Genomic DNA, 18,479 nt, shown 5'->3' with positions numbered 1-18,479 from the left:
AAGCAACGTAAGTCCATGACCATGACCCCTTTAAACAATTACACTGTGTAAAAAGGTCAGGAAGAAATTGACATAAATCAAATACTTCAAAAGTGTCTTCATGTCATCATGCCACATCAACCATAATGTCACGACACAGAACTGATCCCCAGACCTTAAAACGTGCATCACTTAAATACTTAAGTCCTTCTTGAACCCCAATATGTTAAACAAGATCTTAACTGCCTGGCCTTTCTCCGACACAGCTGAGTTGATGCTTTCTGCCCTGCTTTTCACAGCAGTTCATTTCACTACTCAATAATTACTGGGTTCATTGAACTATGAAAAGTGGGATTCAACTCAAACAGCTTTTGATGAATACATCACGGCACACAGCTCCTTCATCTGGCTCCCAATTACACATGCTGGGACATTAAGTGTTGAACACGCCCCGCTTTCACAACGCTGAAGGTCATGGTGATCCCAAACCCTGCCCTCTCACTCCCATCTGCCAGTATCCCACTGATATATTCTGAATGTGCAACACTCCTGCCAGACTTCACCGATGTGTGTGAAAGCAGGTTGAGTACCAGTATCATTAACTGGACCCCCCACCCCCCTCCAAATATAAAAATAAATTCAAGGTTTATTTTATGAAAAATCTTTATTCAGTACCTTTTGTAATCTTGCTTTTTTAAAATTGGTCTGGAAAAAAACTCCAAATGGCAATAGGTGAGAAAGATTCTGATCCCGAATTATTTTATGGATGCCTCCTAAAGCACTTTGTCCATGCAATTAATAAAAACTTGATTGTATCTGCCTGAATGTCTCTGTCTGAATTATACGGAGCCCCATGGTGATGGGAAAAATATGAGATGGGAGGAAAAAAAATATATTTCAATGCTTTTGTGTAGTGTTGTGGGTAACGTATTACAAGTAATGTAAGTTACGTAATCAGATTACATTTTCAAGTAAAGTAATGCATTACTTTTAAATTTACAGCAAAATATCTGTTACTTTTTCAAATAAGTAAAGCAAGTTACTTTGTTTTCCCATTTATTGACTGACACCTCTCAGTCCCCATGTTGATAGAAATCAGGAGTGAGGATCAGAGGTGTTGTGTGTGCTTTGTAAACATGATGGTTATTGTAGTTCTAGACTAAATGTGAGCATGCATTTGCTTATTTCACTTGCACAAAAACAGATTCAGTCTGAGTCATATATTACACAATAATTAAAAGTGAAATAATACAAATGTATTTAATCTAACTTTATTAGCCAATGTCTTTCCTGTTGACCTTCGATGATCCAATTCAACCATACCAATAAGCAAAAATGACTTTAGATAAACAGCACATTTGTCTTAATTTTTTATTTATTTTTTTATTGCTGACAGGCATGAATTTGCATTTCCTTCAGCCTGAGGCTTATTGATTTCCCTTTTGATGGGAAAGGGCCTTTACGTTTGCCCAATTTTTTTCGTTATTAAAAAAACAAACTAGCAAGCCCAGCCCAGGTGACAAAAAGTAGCGCTAAGTGATGTAATGCATTACTTTCCATAAAAAGTAACTAAGTAACTCAATTAGTAACTTTTTGGGGGAGTAACGCAATATTGTGATGCATTACTTTTAAAAGTAACTTTCCACAACACTGCTTTTGCATTCTTCGCAATACTATTGCGCTCCAAATTTGGCATTTGCTCATAAAAGCACTTAAATAGTTTTTCCTCACACCTTCCCATCACAAAAGTGAGAGAACACAAGCGTTTCTCAGAGAGAACGCAAAAGCATTGAAATATCAATTGTCCTCCCATTTAATTTTTAAATTATCACCATGTTACTTTAGTACGTAGAATTGTGCAAAGGAAGTGTTTTCTCCAAAAAAAATCTGAACTAATTTGATGCGGTGTGTGATGATCTCTGTCGAACCGGGGGGTGTAGGGGTTATAAACTGACTCATATGGCACATTTGAAAAGTATTCTTTTTTTTGCAGAGTGCAAATGGCAAATGCTGGATAGCTTTTGGACTAAAGAGAATTTTTGTAGTACAGTGACTTATTGGTCAAAATATGTTGGAAAATTGTATTCCTCATGACAAGTAAAGAATTGTTTTCAGGAAAACAAGCAGTGTATGATTAATCTCACATGAGTAATATTCAGATGTTGTTGTTTTTCAAAAGCAACCTTGAAAGTTTTCTCCTATTCTGTCAAAAACTAAATATCTATGTCAGCAGTTCTCCTGCTAATACACAAACCATTAAACGCTCTGAGGGGCGCTGAGAAAGAGAAAATAATTTAATGTATGGGAAGTGTTATTCAATAGAGCAGTCTGTCTGATTTGTTATAAAAATGGATGACAACACCTGTCAGTCACCCATACCCCAACCGGTGGAGGGGAATAGTGAGTCAGTCAGTTGTGAATTTTATAATGACATTCTAGCAGCAGGTTGAATTTTACATTGTGGCAGAGATGGAGTTTTCAGACTTACTCAGATAAATTGTCAATGTCAGAACAGAAACATTTCTTTGAGCGTGCTTTATCACACTCAACCCATTTGCATGCATTAATGTTCCTTTATAAATAGGAAAAAATAAGACATTCAGGTTGATCTAGATAAAAAAGTCTCAAACTAATAAGAGGAAATAATCAATCTTATACGTGGTTTGCATTTTTTTTTATCAGCCCACCCCCCATCTTTGTTTTTTAAGTGCTTTGCTGCCTTCATTCTTGCATATCAGTGAAAAGAAGGATAAGACTCGTAAGTGGTTCCTCGGCACAGTTTTTATCTAACTCTTACTTATCATTTAGCAGCAGCAGGCTCACAGCCTTGACAGCACAGCACAGCTTAACAGGCTTAAAAAGGCAGATGCACAGTCAGAGCCAGATCACCACGTTCTGGGTCAAAGACCTGGATGTGATGAGGGAGATCTGGGATGCCTGGCAGATGTCCTCTTATCAAAAACTCAGCCATGATCTCCCTCTGAAAGCCATCCGTAGCAAATTAATGCTGTTTAGTCTGGGATGAGAGAACATAATAAGGAATATGGATGGATTTGGTTAATGAATAACTGATTGATTGAGTGATTGATTGATTGATTAATTGATCATTTAAAGTCGCAGGTATATTTGAGAAAAGCAAGTACTGTAATCATCAAGGCAGTCTCAAAAAAAGAAACACCACTTGTGTATTTTTGCATTCCAGTGTGCTGCTTATCCATTGTCTTTTTAGGTAAACATGCGCTATAGACAGATGTATTTGACAGTTGCACATTTAGCCCATGTTTTGTGCTTTTAAATGCAAAATAATTTTCTGTGTGAATGGCTGTACCATATACTCATATTCTATTCATATCATGCAGACACGGTAAGTTCAAGTTAAAGGGCTGCTCTCACAAAATGTCATTTTGCCTTTAAAATGTGAGATGAAAGACAATGGAATAAAAGAAAAAAGCACGGTCTAAAGATGCATTTTTTCAAAGTTGAACTTTTAACTTACAGGTGCAGTAGCCGATTTTTGAGAAACACTGATCGCTGCCTCGTGTGTCTGGGCCTCGAACACGCTGAGGCAGCGTTCGTGGATGAGTCATGTACCCATTGTGGGAAGATGACCATCTCGGAGCTGTGGTCGAGACTCTCGTTCCTGCAAAGAGGCGGAGTCCCCGTGCCTCTGCCTTGATCCAATCCTCCTCAGAGGGTTGCTTCTGGCAGTGACACGGGAGACCTGAGGATTACGGTGAGCGCGCTTCCTTCAGGGAACCCTCACCCCTCTCACGCTCCGCAGCCAGTTGAGCCACCAAAGGAACGTGCTGGACCATCTTTGAGGTGTGTACCAGTCGTTTTATTTGGTGCTCCCCGCGACGATCAGATGTCGATCTCTGCATCGGAGGGTGGGTCAGACTTCTCCGCGGACGACGGCACGAAGCCGCTTCCTCTTTCGCGTGTGCCAGCGGTGCCCGAGTCGGACCCAGAGATGATGGCCATGCTTTCCCGGGCCGCCAACAGGATCGGGCTCGAGTGGAATACTCCACCGTGTCCCGAGCCCTCGTGGCTGGACGATTGGTATCTTGGGGTGGTGCGTGCTGGTTCTCAGCAACCCACCCAGTACCTTTCTTCCCGGAGGTGCATGAGGAGCTCATGGGGACATGGAAGCCACCTTCTACTGCCAGATACCGTCTCATGGCGGGCCAGCTAAGGGATACACGCATGTCCCGCCAGTGGAGTGGGCCGCTGCAATGCAGCTGTGCCCTAATCCACTTGGTGCGGAGAACCGTGTCTACCTGTAGGCACTCGTCAGACCTATTCGACGATGCTTACAAGGCTTGTTGGGCAAGCTGCCTCTGCCATGCACGCCATGGCGTTGCTGCAGGTCCATCAGGCCAAGGCACTGAAGGACCTGCACGAGGGTGGTCATGATCTACAAGTTCTCCAAGAACTTCGTGCTGCAACAGACCTCACGCTTCGCGTGACGAAGGTCACCGCGCGGTCAGTGGGTCGTGCAATGTTCACCTTGGTGGTCCAGGAACGCCATCTCTGGCTATGTCTGGTTCCTTAACTCCCCTGTGTCCCAGACCGGCCTCTTCGGTGACGCGGTCGAGAACTTCGCCCAGCAGTTCTCGGCTGTACAAAAGCAGACATAGGCTATCAAATACATCCTGCTGCCTCTACCCCACCGCCCGCGGCTCCTCAGTCTGCTCGTCGCCGTGGGAGTCCTCCTGCGTCTGCCCCTGCTCCCACGCCGCAGCAGCAGCCTCCACCTAAACGGCGCCGTGGAGCCATTCGCAGGCAGGCCGCCCCGCCTGTCCAGTACGGTGGCGGAGACAGCTCAACGCGCTGCAACTGAAGAAAAGGCATGCAAATAGAGAAAAACGTGTGCAAATAGAAAAAAACGCATGCAAATAGAAAAAAACACATGCAAATAGAAAAACACGCGTGCAAATAGAAAAAAACACCAGCAAATTAAAAAAAAACATATTCATCAGTTTCACAACACACGTGTGCTCCAAATAAGGAAACGCGCTGCAAAAGTTCATAACACAACCAAATACAGAAAACGCGCTGCAAATAACACAGACCACAACGGAAATGTTTCCAGGGGAACCAAATAAGTGACGAACCCGGCTGAGACGTGCTTATTGCTCGTGAGCTTCCCTATGCCATACTCCCTTCGAAGGGCAGATTGCAGAGCCCTTTTGGAGTGAGCAAGGCTCTAGTGGGCTGTTAGGCAGCCGTGTGGAACGCACTTGATGAAGGGAGCAACTAAAGACAACGTGGGATGTTCCCATGACAACGCAGCACGGGGTCCATCAGCTGGTCTTACGACAGAAATATGATGCTGTTAACATAACGGATGCAAATACATTTTTATTTTTAGTTTACAAAAAAAGCTTTTAAAATATGCCTTATATATCTGTGTCTCAACTTTAAAATTTTGGACCCTACATTACCTAACATTTCTTACGAAACTTTTCTTTATGAAAATGTAATAACATTTTGTACAGTGTAACTGATGTATAGATAAATATCTTTCCTTCATGTTTTTCTTCTTTATCTTTTTTATTTATTTATTTTAGTTTCCAGCTCATTGTTCTTTTCTCATTTGTATTCTGATGACATTGAACATATTGTTAATACATTTTGTACATTGTATACAAGTTGTATGTCATAAAAAATTTAATCTCTGTATGTTTTGCACAAACAAATAAATAAATAAACAAATAAATAAAGTATAATTTTAAGCTGTAAGCACCAGCACGCATAGATTTATGGATATCTATGCCGGCACGTCCCAGCCGGGTTCGTCACTTATTTGGTTCCCCTGGAAACATTTCCGTTGTGCTCTGTGTTATTTGCAGCGCGTTTATGTATTTGGTGGTGTTGTGAGTATCTGGAGCACACGTGTCTTGTGAAACTGATGAAGATGTTTTCTTAATTTGCAGGTGTTTTTTTTATTTGCACGCGTTTTTTCAATTTGCATGCGTTTTTTTCTATTTGCATGCGTTTTATTTTATTTGCATGTGTTTTTTTCTATTTGCACGCATTGTTTTCTATTTGCATGTGTTTTCTTCTATTTGCATGCGTTTTCTTCAGTTGCAGCGCGTTGAGCTCTCTCGGCCACCGTAGTCCAGGCCCCCGCCAAGAAAGGTGGCAAAATCAGAGGTAAGCGACCCGGAGATGGATGGGACTGCTCTACAGGAGACGGTGACCACACCGCTCCTCCCACGGAAGAGGGCCGGGTGGAAAAATCGTATATTTGTGTTCCGCCGCTGGCCTCAAAAACCAGCGGTACCCAAATTTTCAATAAAAGAGCAGTTTCCTTCATCTCTGGGTCCGAAGAGGGCCTGGAGAGCAGTGGGAGGAGAGAATCCTCACCACTCTCATCCGCCTCTTCTATCGCCAGCGGGCAGAAGTGTGCAGTCCGAGCCACCTCCTGCCCCGTGGAACCAGGTAAGTGTTGCACAGCACACTCAGACCCCGCAACGGGCCGCCTCCCAGAGAGAGCCTCCCGAGCCGCGTCCCTGTGTTCCACCTTGCTGCCCCACTCCGGGTACGCCTACGGTCCCTTTGGTCCCGCTTGTACGGGAGCCTGGTTAGCGCTCCCCAGTCCGTCTCGCTGGCTCATTCGGACCATCAGGCTCAGATTCAGCTCGCCCGGCGTCCCCCCAAGTTTCTACCGTTCAAAATGCTCAGGCAGAGACGCATTTTCGAATGCGTCCGTCCCCGAGATTGGTCTGCAGCGATCAGCCTGAAGGACGCGTACTTTCATGTCTCGATTCTCCCTCGACACAGGCCGTTTCTGCACTTTGCGTTCGAGGGTCGAGCATATCAGTACAAAGTCCTACCCTTCAGGCTGTCCCTGTCCCCCTGTGTTTTCACGAAAGTCACGGAGGGGGCCCTTGTTCCCATGAGAGAACAGGGCGTTCGCATCCTCAACTATCTCGACGACTGGCTCATACTAGCACACTCTCGAGATCAGCTAAGCGAACACAGGGACCTCGTGCTCAGGCACCTCAGCCAGTTGGGTCTTCAGGTCAACTGGGAAAAGAGCAAACTCTCCCCTGTGCAGAGTATCTCTTTTCTCGGCATGGAGTTGAATTCGGTCGCACAGACAGAGCAGAGGCTCCTGGGGCATATGGCAGCGGCAACAGTGGTAACCCGAGATACGGGCATGCAGTGTCAGGGGTGTGGACGGACCCCCAACTGCATTAGCACAACAATTGCCTCGAGTTGCTAGCAGTACATCTTGCTCTGAGCCGCTTGAAAAGGCCGCTACAGGGCAGGGACGTGCTGGTCTGTACGGACAACACTGCGACCGTTGCGTACATCAACCGACAAGGTGGTCTACACTCCCGTCGCATGTCGCAAATCGCCCGTCATCTCCTCCTCTGGAGTCAGAAGCATCTGAGGTCGCTTCGAGCCATGTATGTCCCCGGTGTGGTCAACCGTGTGGCCGACGAGCTATCACGAGCTGTGCTCCCGGGAGAATGGCGACTCCACCCCCAGGCGGTTCAGCTAATCTGGAGAGAGTTTGGGGAGGCTCAGGTAGACCTGTTTGCCTCCTCAGAGACCTCCCACTGCCAGCTGTTTTACTCCCTGACCGAGGGAACACATTCGGCATGGACGCAATGGCACACAGCTGGCCCCGGGGCCTCCAGATTTCCCCCAGTGAGCCTACTTGCGCAGACACTGTGCAAAGTCAGGGAGGACGAGGAGCAGGTCCTTCTGGTGGCTCCCTATTGGCCCATCCGGGCTTGGTTCCCAGAACTCATGCTCCTCACGACAGTCCCTCCCTGGCCCATTCCTCTGAGGAAGGATCTTCTTACTCATAGACGGGGCACCCTATGGCACCCGCAGAGGTTCTAAGTGACTTACCCCCAGAGGTACTTAACACCATCACTTCAGCACGAGCGCCGTCCACGAGACGTGTTTACACCCTGAAGTGGAACCTGTTCGTCGAGTGGTGTTCTTCTCGCCGAGAAGACCCCCGAAGATGTTCGATAGGGTCTGTGCTTTCCTTCTTGCAGCAAGGATTGGAGCGGAGTTCGGCCTAGAGTTCGGGCCGGTTGACAACCATGTAGTATTAAGAAGCCGGCCTGGCTATGTGCCCAAGGTTCCTACCACTCCCTTCAGGGACCAGGTAGTGAACCTGCAAGCGCTGCCCCTGGAGGAGGCAGACCCAGCCCTATCTTTGCTCTGTCCCGTTTGCGCCCTGCGTATGTACGTGGACAGAACTCAAAGCGTCAGGAGCTCAGATCAGCTCTTTGTCTGTTACGGAGGCCAGCAGAAGGGAAAGGCTGTCTCTAAGCAGAGGATGGCCCACTGGATAGTGGATGCCTTCGCCTTGGCTTACCAAGCACAAGGCGTGCCCTGCCTGCTCAGGTTGCATGCACACTCCACGAGAGGCGTTGCATCCTACTGGGCGCTGGCACGTGGCTCCTCGCTAACAGATATCTGTAGAGCTGTGGGCTGGGCGACACCTAACACGTTCGCTATATATTATAGCCTACGTGTAGAGCCGGTCTCCTCCCGTGTTCTCACCCTAAACGGGTAGAAGGACCGAGAGGTCCGGCTCTGTCGGCTTGCTGCACCCTACTGTGCACCCTTATTGCTCCAGAGTAAAAACCTGTTGAGTTCTCCAAAACCCCTCGGCCCGGACATGGCGGAGCGTCCGGCGCCAGGCCTTTATCCGCTGAATCCTTGAGAACCGGATCTGGGCTGGATTCCATATGTGTGACCCTAAGGTGATCCCATATGTTTATATTCTCCACGGCTGCTCCTAAACGGAAGCCTGTGTCTTTCCCTTGGGCTAAGTCACCCACTATCTCATATGTAGTACAGCCTTCGGGCTAGTCCATATGTATTCCCCACATAACTCCTTGAAGTAAGTGGCTTCTGCAGCGTCCTCCTTCCTAACTGAAGGGCACGCTGTCCCAGTGTTATCCAATAATCTCACTGTATGGGTTATTACGGAACAACAGTGACAGATACACTCTGTGTAAGCCTCCTTCTATCGTCCTTCCAGGCAAGAAGGTGTAGAGGCTTCCACAGGGCGCTGGATGGGGTGCAGCAGCTGTGGCGCTTTGGTAGGGATTCCTATTGGTCAGTCATGACCTACGTAGTAGTGACTGACTGATAGGGAATGTCTCGGTTACATATGGTAACCCTCGTTCCCTGAGGGAGGTAATGGAGACGTAGGTCCCGTCGCCACATCTGCTGCCGCCCGATGGGGTGGCCAGCTTTTTCAGGCTTAGCTCCTCAGCAAAAAACTAGTGTGCAATCGTACCAGCTGCTCGTTAAATACCCTTGCTGCGAGGCTGCACAGCTGATGCAAATGATTCCACGCCAATGTGCATTGGCTTGTTTTAGTTTCACTTGAAGTAGATTGGCCTCTCTAGCGAGATTCCTATTGGTCAGTCATGACCTACGTAGTAGTGACTGACCGATAGGGAACGTTGGCTTTGCTATGTTTCACAGAACTGAGATATGCTGTTATTGTAATGTTAGCTATAGTAACAGGACAGTTTTGAGTGTCATTGTTTATCTGGAGCTTGTGTGCTGGTGGCGACTAATAACAAACTCTTGCTTGAATATACTCTTGCGTACTGTATGCTCATTTTTTGTTCTTCCTTGTTGCATTATTTTGCTTTGCTTCAGCTATGATAAAGAGACATCCACTCTTGCATTTCGTGTTTGTGCATTTTGGGGGCGGAGCAATGAAGGGAGAAGTGTGTTTGTTTGGCTTGATTTCAAATATCATCAGTGTTTCTCAAAACTGACACTGAACTGAAACAGAACGGAACATATATATATACAGGTGATAATGATAGTGATTGATAAGTGCACAGCTGAACATAATTTGTGGCCGTGACAACAAATGAGTGACAAAGGCAGACAATGACGAAACATAATGAGTCCAAAACCAACGTGATTGTGACAGTGTGTGTGTGTGTGGCTACATTATTATAGATATTTGTGATTTATATTTTTTATTTTAACTCTAAAGGTTTAGCCATGGGTATAGAATAATCTTAATCAAGTTGTATAATATAGTATATTTAATATGGCACCATTCAAAACACAATGAGCACAAGAGTGACGTTTTGAAGGATACAAGTTGATGTTTCCATGATGCTAATTAATTAAAGAATTCTCAAGGTAAAAGTCATCTTTAATGCATTTTTTTTAATTCATTATAAACTTTTAATAGCTAACTAGATTCACATTAAAATATAATATAAATTCCCTCAGCTATCAGATAGTCCATCACCAGCTAAATCAGTGAATGTGAAAAGACAAGAAAAAAATCAAATAAAATCAATTTTTGCCTACTTAATTCTGCTTCTAATCTCATCATTCTATCAGTACACCCATTTTATTCTGTTCTGTCAGCAGAATGATTAATTGACAGGAACAAGATTTATGTTATATCAGCCTATGCCTTCATCAAATGTCTTCTTATAACCTTTCTTTGCAAATAGGCAATAAGGATCTAAACTGCTCACAGTTAATGTAAATTAATGAACCCATGAACTGGATGCATGTAGTTAATATATATAGCATCATTCATTAATATTGTATGGTAAGTGTTCTAGATGCACTTACTGATAGAAATGGGTGACTTAGGATGATAGAGTCTAACACCAAGAACTGCGGTATGAGCATTCATTATGATGAATCATTTCCTGCAATAATGTAGCAATCCTTCGGTTTAGCTAAATACTGAAGGTCACCACGGCCCTGCCCAGGGGCGTAGCCATCATTTCAAAAGTGAGGGGGACAGAATGTCAAGTTTTTTTCTTCAGACTTTTGTTGACAGGTTTTTGCTTAATTGGTTTAATATGCAATTTATTTTTAAAGCAATAAAACAGAAAGAAAGAAATGCAGATGTTCAGTACTTTATATTGCACATGCAGGGTTTTTGGTTGAAAACGAGGCGGAGGTGGTAAAATCCCGACCATGTATTTAAATTAGATAATAAAATGTTTATTTTTTGAGGTTCACCATATAGCCTGTGTTACCCACATTATTTTTGTAGGTGGATCTCGGTACTTCTAGGGGGGTCCGGGGGCGTGCCCCCCCGAAAGAAAATTTTGTAATTTTTAAAGATAAATTCATTAATCTGGTGCACTTTGAGTCCCCCGAATCCACTGTTAAAAATAAATAATCCACCCGTCAACCGCCCAAACATATGATATTCTCTGATTTATATTTGATCATCGCATTACAATTATTAAAATGATCAGTGTTAAACATGATAATATGGTTAAATATCACACTGAAGTAGACTGATTTAAAAATAACATATAGGTTACTTAGAATAAAAGTTCTTCTTTTGGCAAAATTAAATTTCCTTAAAAGCCTAAACAATGTCTGTCTTACTAAACTTTCCAATTGAAAACCTTCAAACTTCAAGCTTTTAAAACTACTTAAAACTTTCTAGTTAGGCTTTTTCAAGAGAACTTAAAGTTTGTCTATAACTTTTTTATCTAAATGTAAAGTGTTACCGAATTATGGTAAACATCATGTAAATGTTACAACGCTGCCTGATTCAAGCAGATCGTGGCTGTTATTGCATGAAAATACAAATTCAGCATTAACAATCACCATGTTTATTCTAATTGAAGGGCTTTGATAACATATCTGTGAAAATAAAAGACATTACGAATAAAAAAAGATTGAAAATAGTGCACGTTTTTGCGGGTAGTGAATATTTTCAATTTACAACAAAACTTCTTAATTCAACAAGAGAAATAGGCAGAGTTATTCATCATTGTGCAACACAATTCGGATACCACATGACAACTTACTTGCAGTGCTTGACTTTTTCGAAGAGTTTTTGCCGTTTTGAACTGATACTGATGGATTCGGCGCGGGTGCGAGCATGGGCTAATGTAGGCTAATGCACGAGTGAATGATTACCATGGAAACGTGAAAGTCACGTATGTAGATAGACTATCCTTGACTCTTTGGATTTTAAATCTCGATGTAGGCTACACACACCCGCGAAAAACCTCAGCTTGTTGTATACACACTTGCCCTATGAAAAAGTGCGGGGGACGAATTTACATTTTATAAAAAGTGGGGTGGGGGGGGGGGGGGGACACGTCCCCCCGTCCCCCGCGTAATCTACGCCCATGGCCCTGCCCCTGTCGGACCTCAACCTTGAGTGGTGACCAGTTTCTTAATGAAGATGGGTAATACTGTTTGGAGAATCAGCTAAAACATTAATTTGTCACCTTAGAGTTATTGAATTATTTTTTTAGACACTACCGGTATATGTCATTTATCTTTATTACACTGTCAAGAGTCAATTATTCCTGTAAAATAGCCTAAATGTATTTTAATTTTTATGTATATTACCATCACAAAATATTTGAGACTAAAATAAGCATGAATTGCCACATCCACCTAAAATAATTGAAAAGAACAGTATAGTAAACTAAAATGATGCCAATCAAAACAGGCTTGTTTAGCAATGTATTTAATGCTTCTGTTGAAAGTGATAGATTCACTATATATTTATATATATACAAGCGTTGTCTTCAGTGTATGGGCCACGCTCATGCTCAGACAGCGTTTGTGCATGGGAATGTAGCGATCATGACTCTCGTACTTTTACAAAAGGCTGAGAGTCACCTCAGCTGCTTCCCGTCTTGGTCCTTCTACCTCCTCTTCTACAAGGCCTCTGCGGTGAACAATGGGAGTTTCCACTGGGATAATCCCTGCGGCCTCCCATTCCTCAGCATGCCCGTGAGTATCTGAATGAGTTGGGCAGTTCACCTGAGGGTGAGCTTAATATCTCATTCAGAGCTTGTGAGGAAGGTAAGCTGTCCATCGCAGCATCGAAAGGGTGGGCTTATGCCTTCCGAGGTGGAGACTCGGCTGGGCTTCCACCATCCGGTGTGTTGGCCCAGTCTGAAGCTGATGTGGAGTTGGAGTGAAGCTGCGTGCCCGGTCAGCCACAAGCATTGGGCTGGAGTGAACTCCTCCACCATGCCCCGAGCGCTCGCAGTTGGACGATTGGTTCCTGGGGTCAGAGCGTGATGCACAGCCATGCCCTGCCCCAGTTCCTTTCTTCTGGGAAGTGAAGCTGACATCGATTACGAAATCGTGGAAGGCACCGTTTTCTGCCCGGTCAAGATTTGCTGTCTCCTCTGATCTCACTTCCCTCGACGGTGGGGCAGTTTGGGGGTACCCAGAGGTTGCACAGGTGGAGCGTCCTATTGCGGTGCACTTGTGCCCGCAAAACGCCGCCACCTGGAGGAATCGTCTGAGGCTCCCATCCAAGGCATGTAAGTTTACCTCATCGCTCGCGCCGAGGGCTTACAACGCCGCTGACCAGGCGGCCTCCGCCCTGCATGCAATGGCCATCCTGTAAGTCTTCCAGGCCAAAGCATTAAAGACCTGCAAGAGGGTATTCCTGACCCAGAAGTGATGCAGGAACGTGTTCGGCAACCGACTATGCCCTTCAGGCCCTACGGCGCAGGCCCTGTGTCGGGCTAAACCTTGCAGAGATGCGGGATGGAGAGAAAGTGAGCTTTCTCGACGCCCCCATCTCCCAAGGTGGCCTCTTCGGCGACACTGTCGAGGACTTCGCACAGCAGTTCTAAGCAGTGAAAAAGCAGACAGAGGCCATCAAACATATCCTGCCTTGGTGTGGGTCCGCTTCCAGGAATGTCAGACCCCCAAAGTTTCAGGCCCCACCTGCTCGTCAATAAGGTCGGCCCCCTGCGAAGGCTGCACCGGCCACGCCTCAGCCTAGACCGGCAGGCTTATGACCCCCAGTGTCTAACTCATTCGACACAACGTATCATTACCTTCATCAGGGAACGGGGGTTACAACAGTAACCGAGGCGTTCCCTTTCTGTCACCCGTTGTGTCGAACGAATTAGACACTGGGGTCCCTATACTAAACGCCACAACTACTGAACTGTGTCACGAGACAGCGGGGCAGATGCAGGCACATGCCACTAGCAGGTGCAGCTAGAATGAGACGAGACGTTTGTAGTCATAATATTATTTGAGATTAGGATTTTTTTTTAATGTTGATATGTTTTTTTTGTATTTTTAATTATAATTTTTATTATTGTTATCATTAATAATAATTATTAATGGAGAAAAAGGGAGGAAAAAAATAAATTTTGAAAATGTATGGAGCTCTTTATTGATGCTTTGGAAAAGTTTCAAAACAAATTAATAAAAATAGACAATTAAATGTATTAAATATATGAATATGTAATGAATTCGATTTATTTAAAGTGCTTTTTCTGGTGTAATGTTAGGCACTGAACTGGAAAAGGGTGCTTAGAAGTTCCATTCATAGATAAACTAGACTGAGAGTTTGCTCAAAGACAGGTGGGAAAAGCAATCATGCTTCTGTGCACCTTTTACAAAGATGTCTTGGCCAAAAGCTCATTGCATCAACCTGCCAAACAGACGGCTCTCAAGGTCTGCATGTGCCATTGTCAAGTCTTTACAACCACCGAGTCAGAAAAACACTTTTTGTACCATCTGTTCTCTGAGAATTTTAGAATCAACAAGTCTGCTTATTAAAGGAGTTTTTTCATAGCGCTCGCTGCCCATCAATAATTCTGCATAGAGTTTAAAATCACATTTCATAGCAGCTGCTATGAAAGTCGGCGTGATTTGTTTTGAATTCTATATAAGTCTGCTCATCAGCAGGAGTTAATAGAGGCCACACAGTCTGAGTTGGGTTATAATGTGGCTCTCTCTCCCACTATTTTCTGGAACCCAAGGTCAGTTATTTAAATAGAGAAGTTTTTATTGTTATGATACTGCCCTTAAAGTGAAGAAAATGTTCCTGATCAGACTGTACAGTAATCTCCTGAGGGATGGAAGCAAGTCGTTTGGGTAATGTAAGGCCGCCCCTCACATACTTTAAAGGACATTAGTCTCTGAAAGTTTTGCGACTTTGTGTTAAGCATGGTGATTTATCATCATTGTGGAATGGCATTTTCAGATCTGAGTCCCCAAAACAATCCATTGGAAAGTTTTTAAACAAGCTGACCTTTAAAGATTACTCCTTAACATTCGTGATGGAGCTCTGCACATCCTGGTGACTTTTCGTGTATGTATATGAACATCAAACTACCACAATAAATCAATCAATCATGATCCAATATTATAATTGTATTATCTAATCACTTCTGTGTATATGAACTGTCATCCAATTAGAGTTATTATGAGGATTTAAAGAGATAGCTGCCCTTATGTTGTTTCAAACCTGTATTACTTACTTTCTTCTTTGAAACACAAAATAAAATATTTTGAAAAATGTCTGAGCTACTCTATTGCATAAAATGAAAGTGGATAGGGACAAGGGACTAGCTTAAAACACACAGGAAAGTAGGGTAAATACCAGGAATACCATTTTTCAGTGAACTATTCCTTTAATTCATACACAAACTTCTGACACTTTGCCCTTATGACAAACGTCTTTTCATTTACAACATGAATTTATGCATAGAGTTCCAAGTAAGTCAATCAAAAGAAGGGTTTTCTTTCTACTCTGTTTACTTGAATAACTGACAGATTTTTGGTCTGAATCACCTTGTTGGAAGGAAAGTGCGTGCTGACAGCAGAGACCAGTAGTCACTTTCACATTTGACTTTCAGAGCCAAATAAATGCTGCCTCCTGCATTTCCCACCAGGCTTTGAGCACTGAACTTTTTAACTTGAGAGCTGTAAGCCACTTCTGAATAGTTTAAGATATAGGGCTTTGGTATAAATAAATAGGGCTTTGTTATACTGTAACCACAGTGCTGCTTGAACTGTGTTCAACTACAGTATGTTTTATTTTTGGATTATGCTTAAAGGGATAGTTCACCCAAAAAGGCCATTCTGTCATCATTTGCTCACCTACATGCTATTTACTTTCTTCTGCAGAATCCAAAAGGAGATATGTTTGACAACCACTGTACAACGAATGTCACGTCAACAGAAGAAAGGAAGTCAGGTTTGGAAAGACATAAGGGTGAGTAAATGATGACAGATTTTTCATTTCAAGGGTGCTACTTTATGAGAAATATCAAAAAACCGAAGGGCAATTGTTGTCCCCAGTTTCTAAGGCAACAGGGTTTTTTGATTCACCCACATCTTATCATCCTTCTCTAAGGAAAGTAATAGCTTATCTTATGGCTGACTAGTGAGGCTCTGGCAATGTAGTACACATATGACATGCTATACATCTGAAAACGTGATTATAAATCCATCTCCATTCATTAATGTATATATTTGAAGTCCCTATACGGTGTTAAAGCTGTATCAGTCTTGCACACAGTATTTGCACTTATAACCTCAACACGGTTTCATTCCATTGGCTTATAGTCTCACAGCCCAAGCACACATGGCACCAAATCCATTTTTCTGTGAACTCCACATGCACCATGTCTAAAGTCTATGAATTCATTGAATTCAATCCTTGCCCCAAGACAAGGAGCACAAATAATCTTCTGTGGGTACCAGTGATGCTTGCTTATATCGGGCTGAACCATATAATAGTTTTAGAAAATGTGTCACAACTGTTTGTAATCAGGGGATTGAGCAATAACAGATAAAGGCAATTTAAAGGCGGCATGATTGTTGAATTGTGGTCGATTTAATGATTGACAGGTTGCTGGAGTGAAGGTTTTACTGCCCAGTCCTTGCACCGATGCACGTCATCAGAGAAGTGATGTTGTTGAAAGGGGAAGTTAATGTTTTTGAATTAATACTACGAGGGCACATTCATTAAAAAAAGATATCTATTTATTATGAACACTGCAATATTCCAAAAAAAAAAATAAGAATTGACTATTGATTACGTGGTGACTTTTAAAGTCCCCCTGTAGTCAATAATTGTATCCCTCAAAACTCATCTTTGATCACCAAAATTACATATTTAAACGTTTTTTTTTCTGTCAAAAAAAATCTTCATGCCTTAAAATAGCTTCATTTAATGCGTATCCATGAATATGCTAATTAGCCCCACCTTCATTCACTCACGCCAGCTCACAGAGTCACTCGGTCAACTTACTGTAGTAAACAGTGCACAATGGTATCGCTCTTTACAACGTTGGACTATTATGTTGTTGCTATTATCATGGAGCTGCTCTCAAATTGCACTTTAATGTATTATTGTATTGCACATAGTCAATATTGCACATTTGCTTACATAGATGTCCTATATATTTTTTTTTTATACGGTCTAATTCTTATTCTACAGCATTTTTTTGTTTTGTTTGTGTGTGTGTGTTTTCTTTTTAAGTACTTTGCACTTGCCATTCACTGTGGACAGCAAAGAAAGAATTTCATTGTACAGGGAAACTTGTTTTTCCTCACTGTGCATGACAATAAACGCCTTGACTTGACTTGACACACAACGGTAATTAATATGATTAGCCGTTTGCTTGACTATGTTATAAAACAGCTAATAATATGTTGCTAATGTTACACAAACCATGTTCCCGTTTGCCATCTCAGAGTCAGACAGCTGCCTTTGCCAGTCATCAGAAACACTTTGAACAACTCAGAACGTCAGTGGAGAAAGGCATATAGTTCATCATAACATAACATCGTCAAATACATCATACACCTCTTATATTGCTAAATCTACCCCATTTTTCATATCAGCAAAAAAATATACCGGGATAACCTGGCATCTCTCAAGACTCCCCTGCTAGTTCGCTGTTAATGATATGCTAAAGCCAGCATGTTGTCGTGATTGGTTACAAGGTTTTTGAGACTGTCTTTTTTTCTTCACAAGTTTTAAGGAGAAAATACTCAGCAATGGTGTTGACTTATGAATTTGCACATGGTTTGTCTAAAAGCACATTAAAAACTTCACCACAGGGGCACTTTAAGAGAAGAAAACACATTTATTGACATACACTACCGAGGCCACGCCCGAATTGGCTAAACACTAAGCTTTTAAATTGTCTTAACCACAGGAACATTTAAGCAAATGCATTTCTTAAAAAGCCATTGCTGTCTCAGAAAAACATCAAAGACAGAATAATGGTTTTGGCAGAAAATGGAAAGTTGTGTGGAGTGATGAATTGCAATGAAACACGAGTTGCATGGTGATGCTCCAGAGCGGTGTCTTAAAAAAATCTGCTGAGAAATATAATAATAGATGCATCTTTATCACAGCAAAGCATGAAAGAAGAGCTGTCATTGTGTGGGGAGCCTTTTTAGCTGCTAGTATCGGTGAGCTACTTCACTGTGAAAAGTCTTTTAATGCTTTGGAGTACAGGAGAACATTGCAGAATGGCTTGCTTCCCATAAAGGAAAAGTTGTTATCTAAAGAGGAATGATCAGATGCTATTTTTCAACAAGACAATTCCCCTGCCCAAACTGCAAAGACAACCAAGAAGTGACTCATGTCCATCAGGCTCATGTTTTGGCCTGCTCAGAGTCTAGATTTGAACCCTATAATGAATATTTGGTCTCACATTAAACTCAAACGAACTGGGACACAATTTCCACAAATTATGACTTGTTTG

The sequence above is a fragment of the Rhinichthys klamathensis genome, unplaced genomic scaffold (genome assembly GCF_029890125.1).
Source record: "Rhinichthys klamathensis goyatoka isolate OS25496 unplaced genomic scaffold, OSU_Roscu_1.1 h1tg000206l_1, whole genome shotgun sequence".
Taxonomy (NCBI): Eukaryota; Metazoa; Chordata; class Actinopteri; order Cypriniformes; family Leuciscidae; genus Rhinichthys; species Rhinichthys klamathensis.
This window is presented reverse-complemented; position numbering follows the sequence as displayed.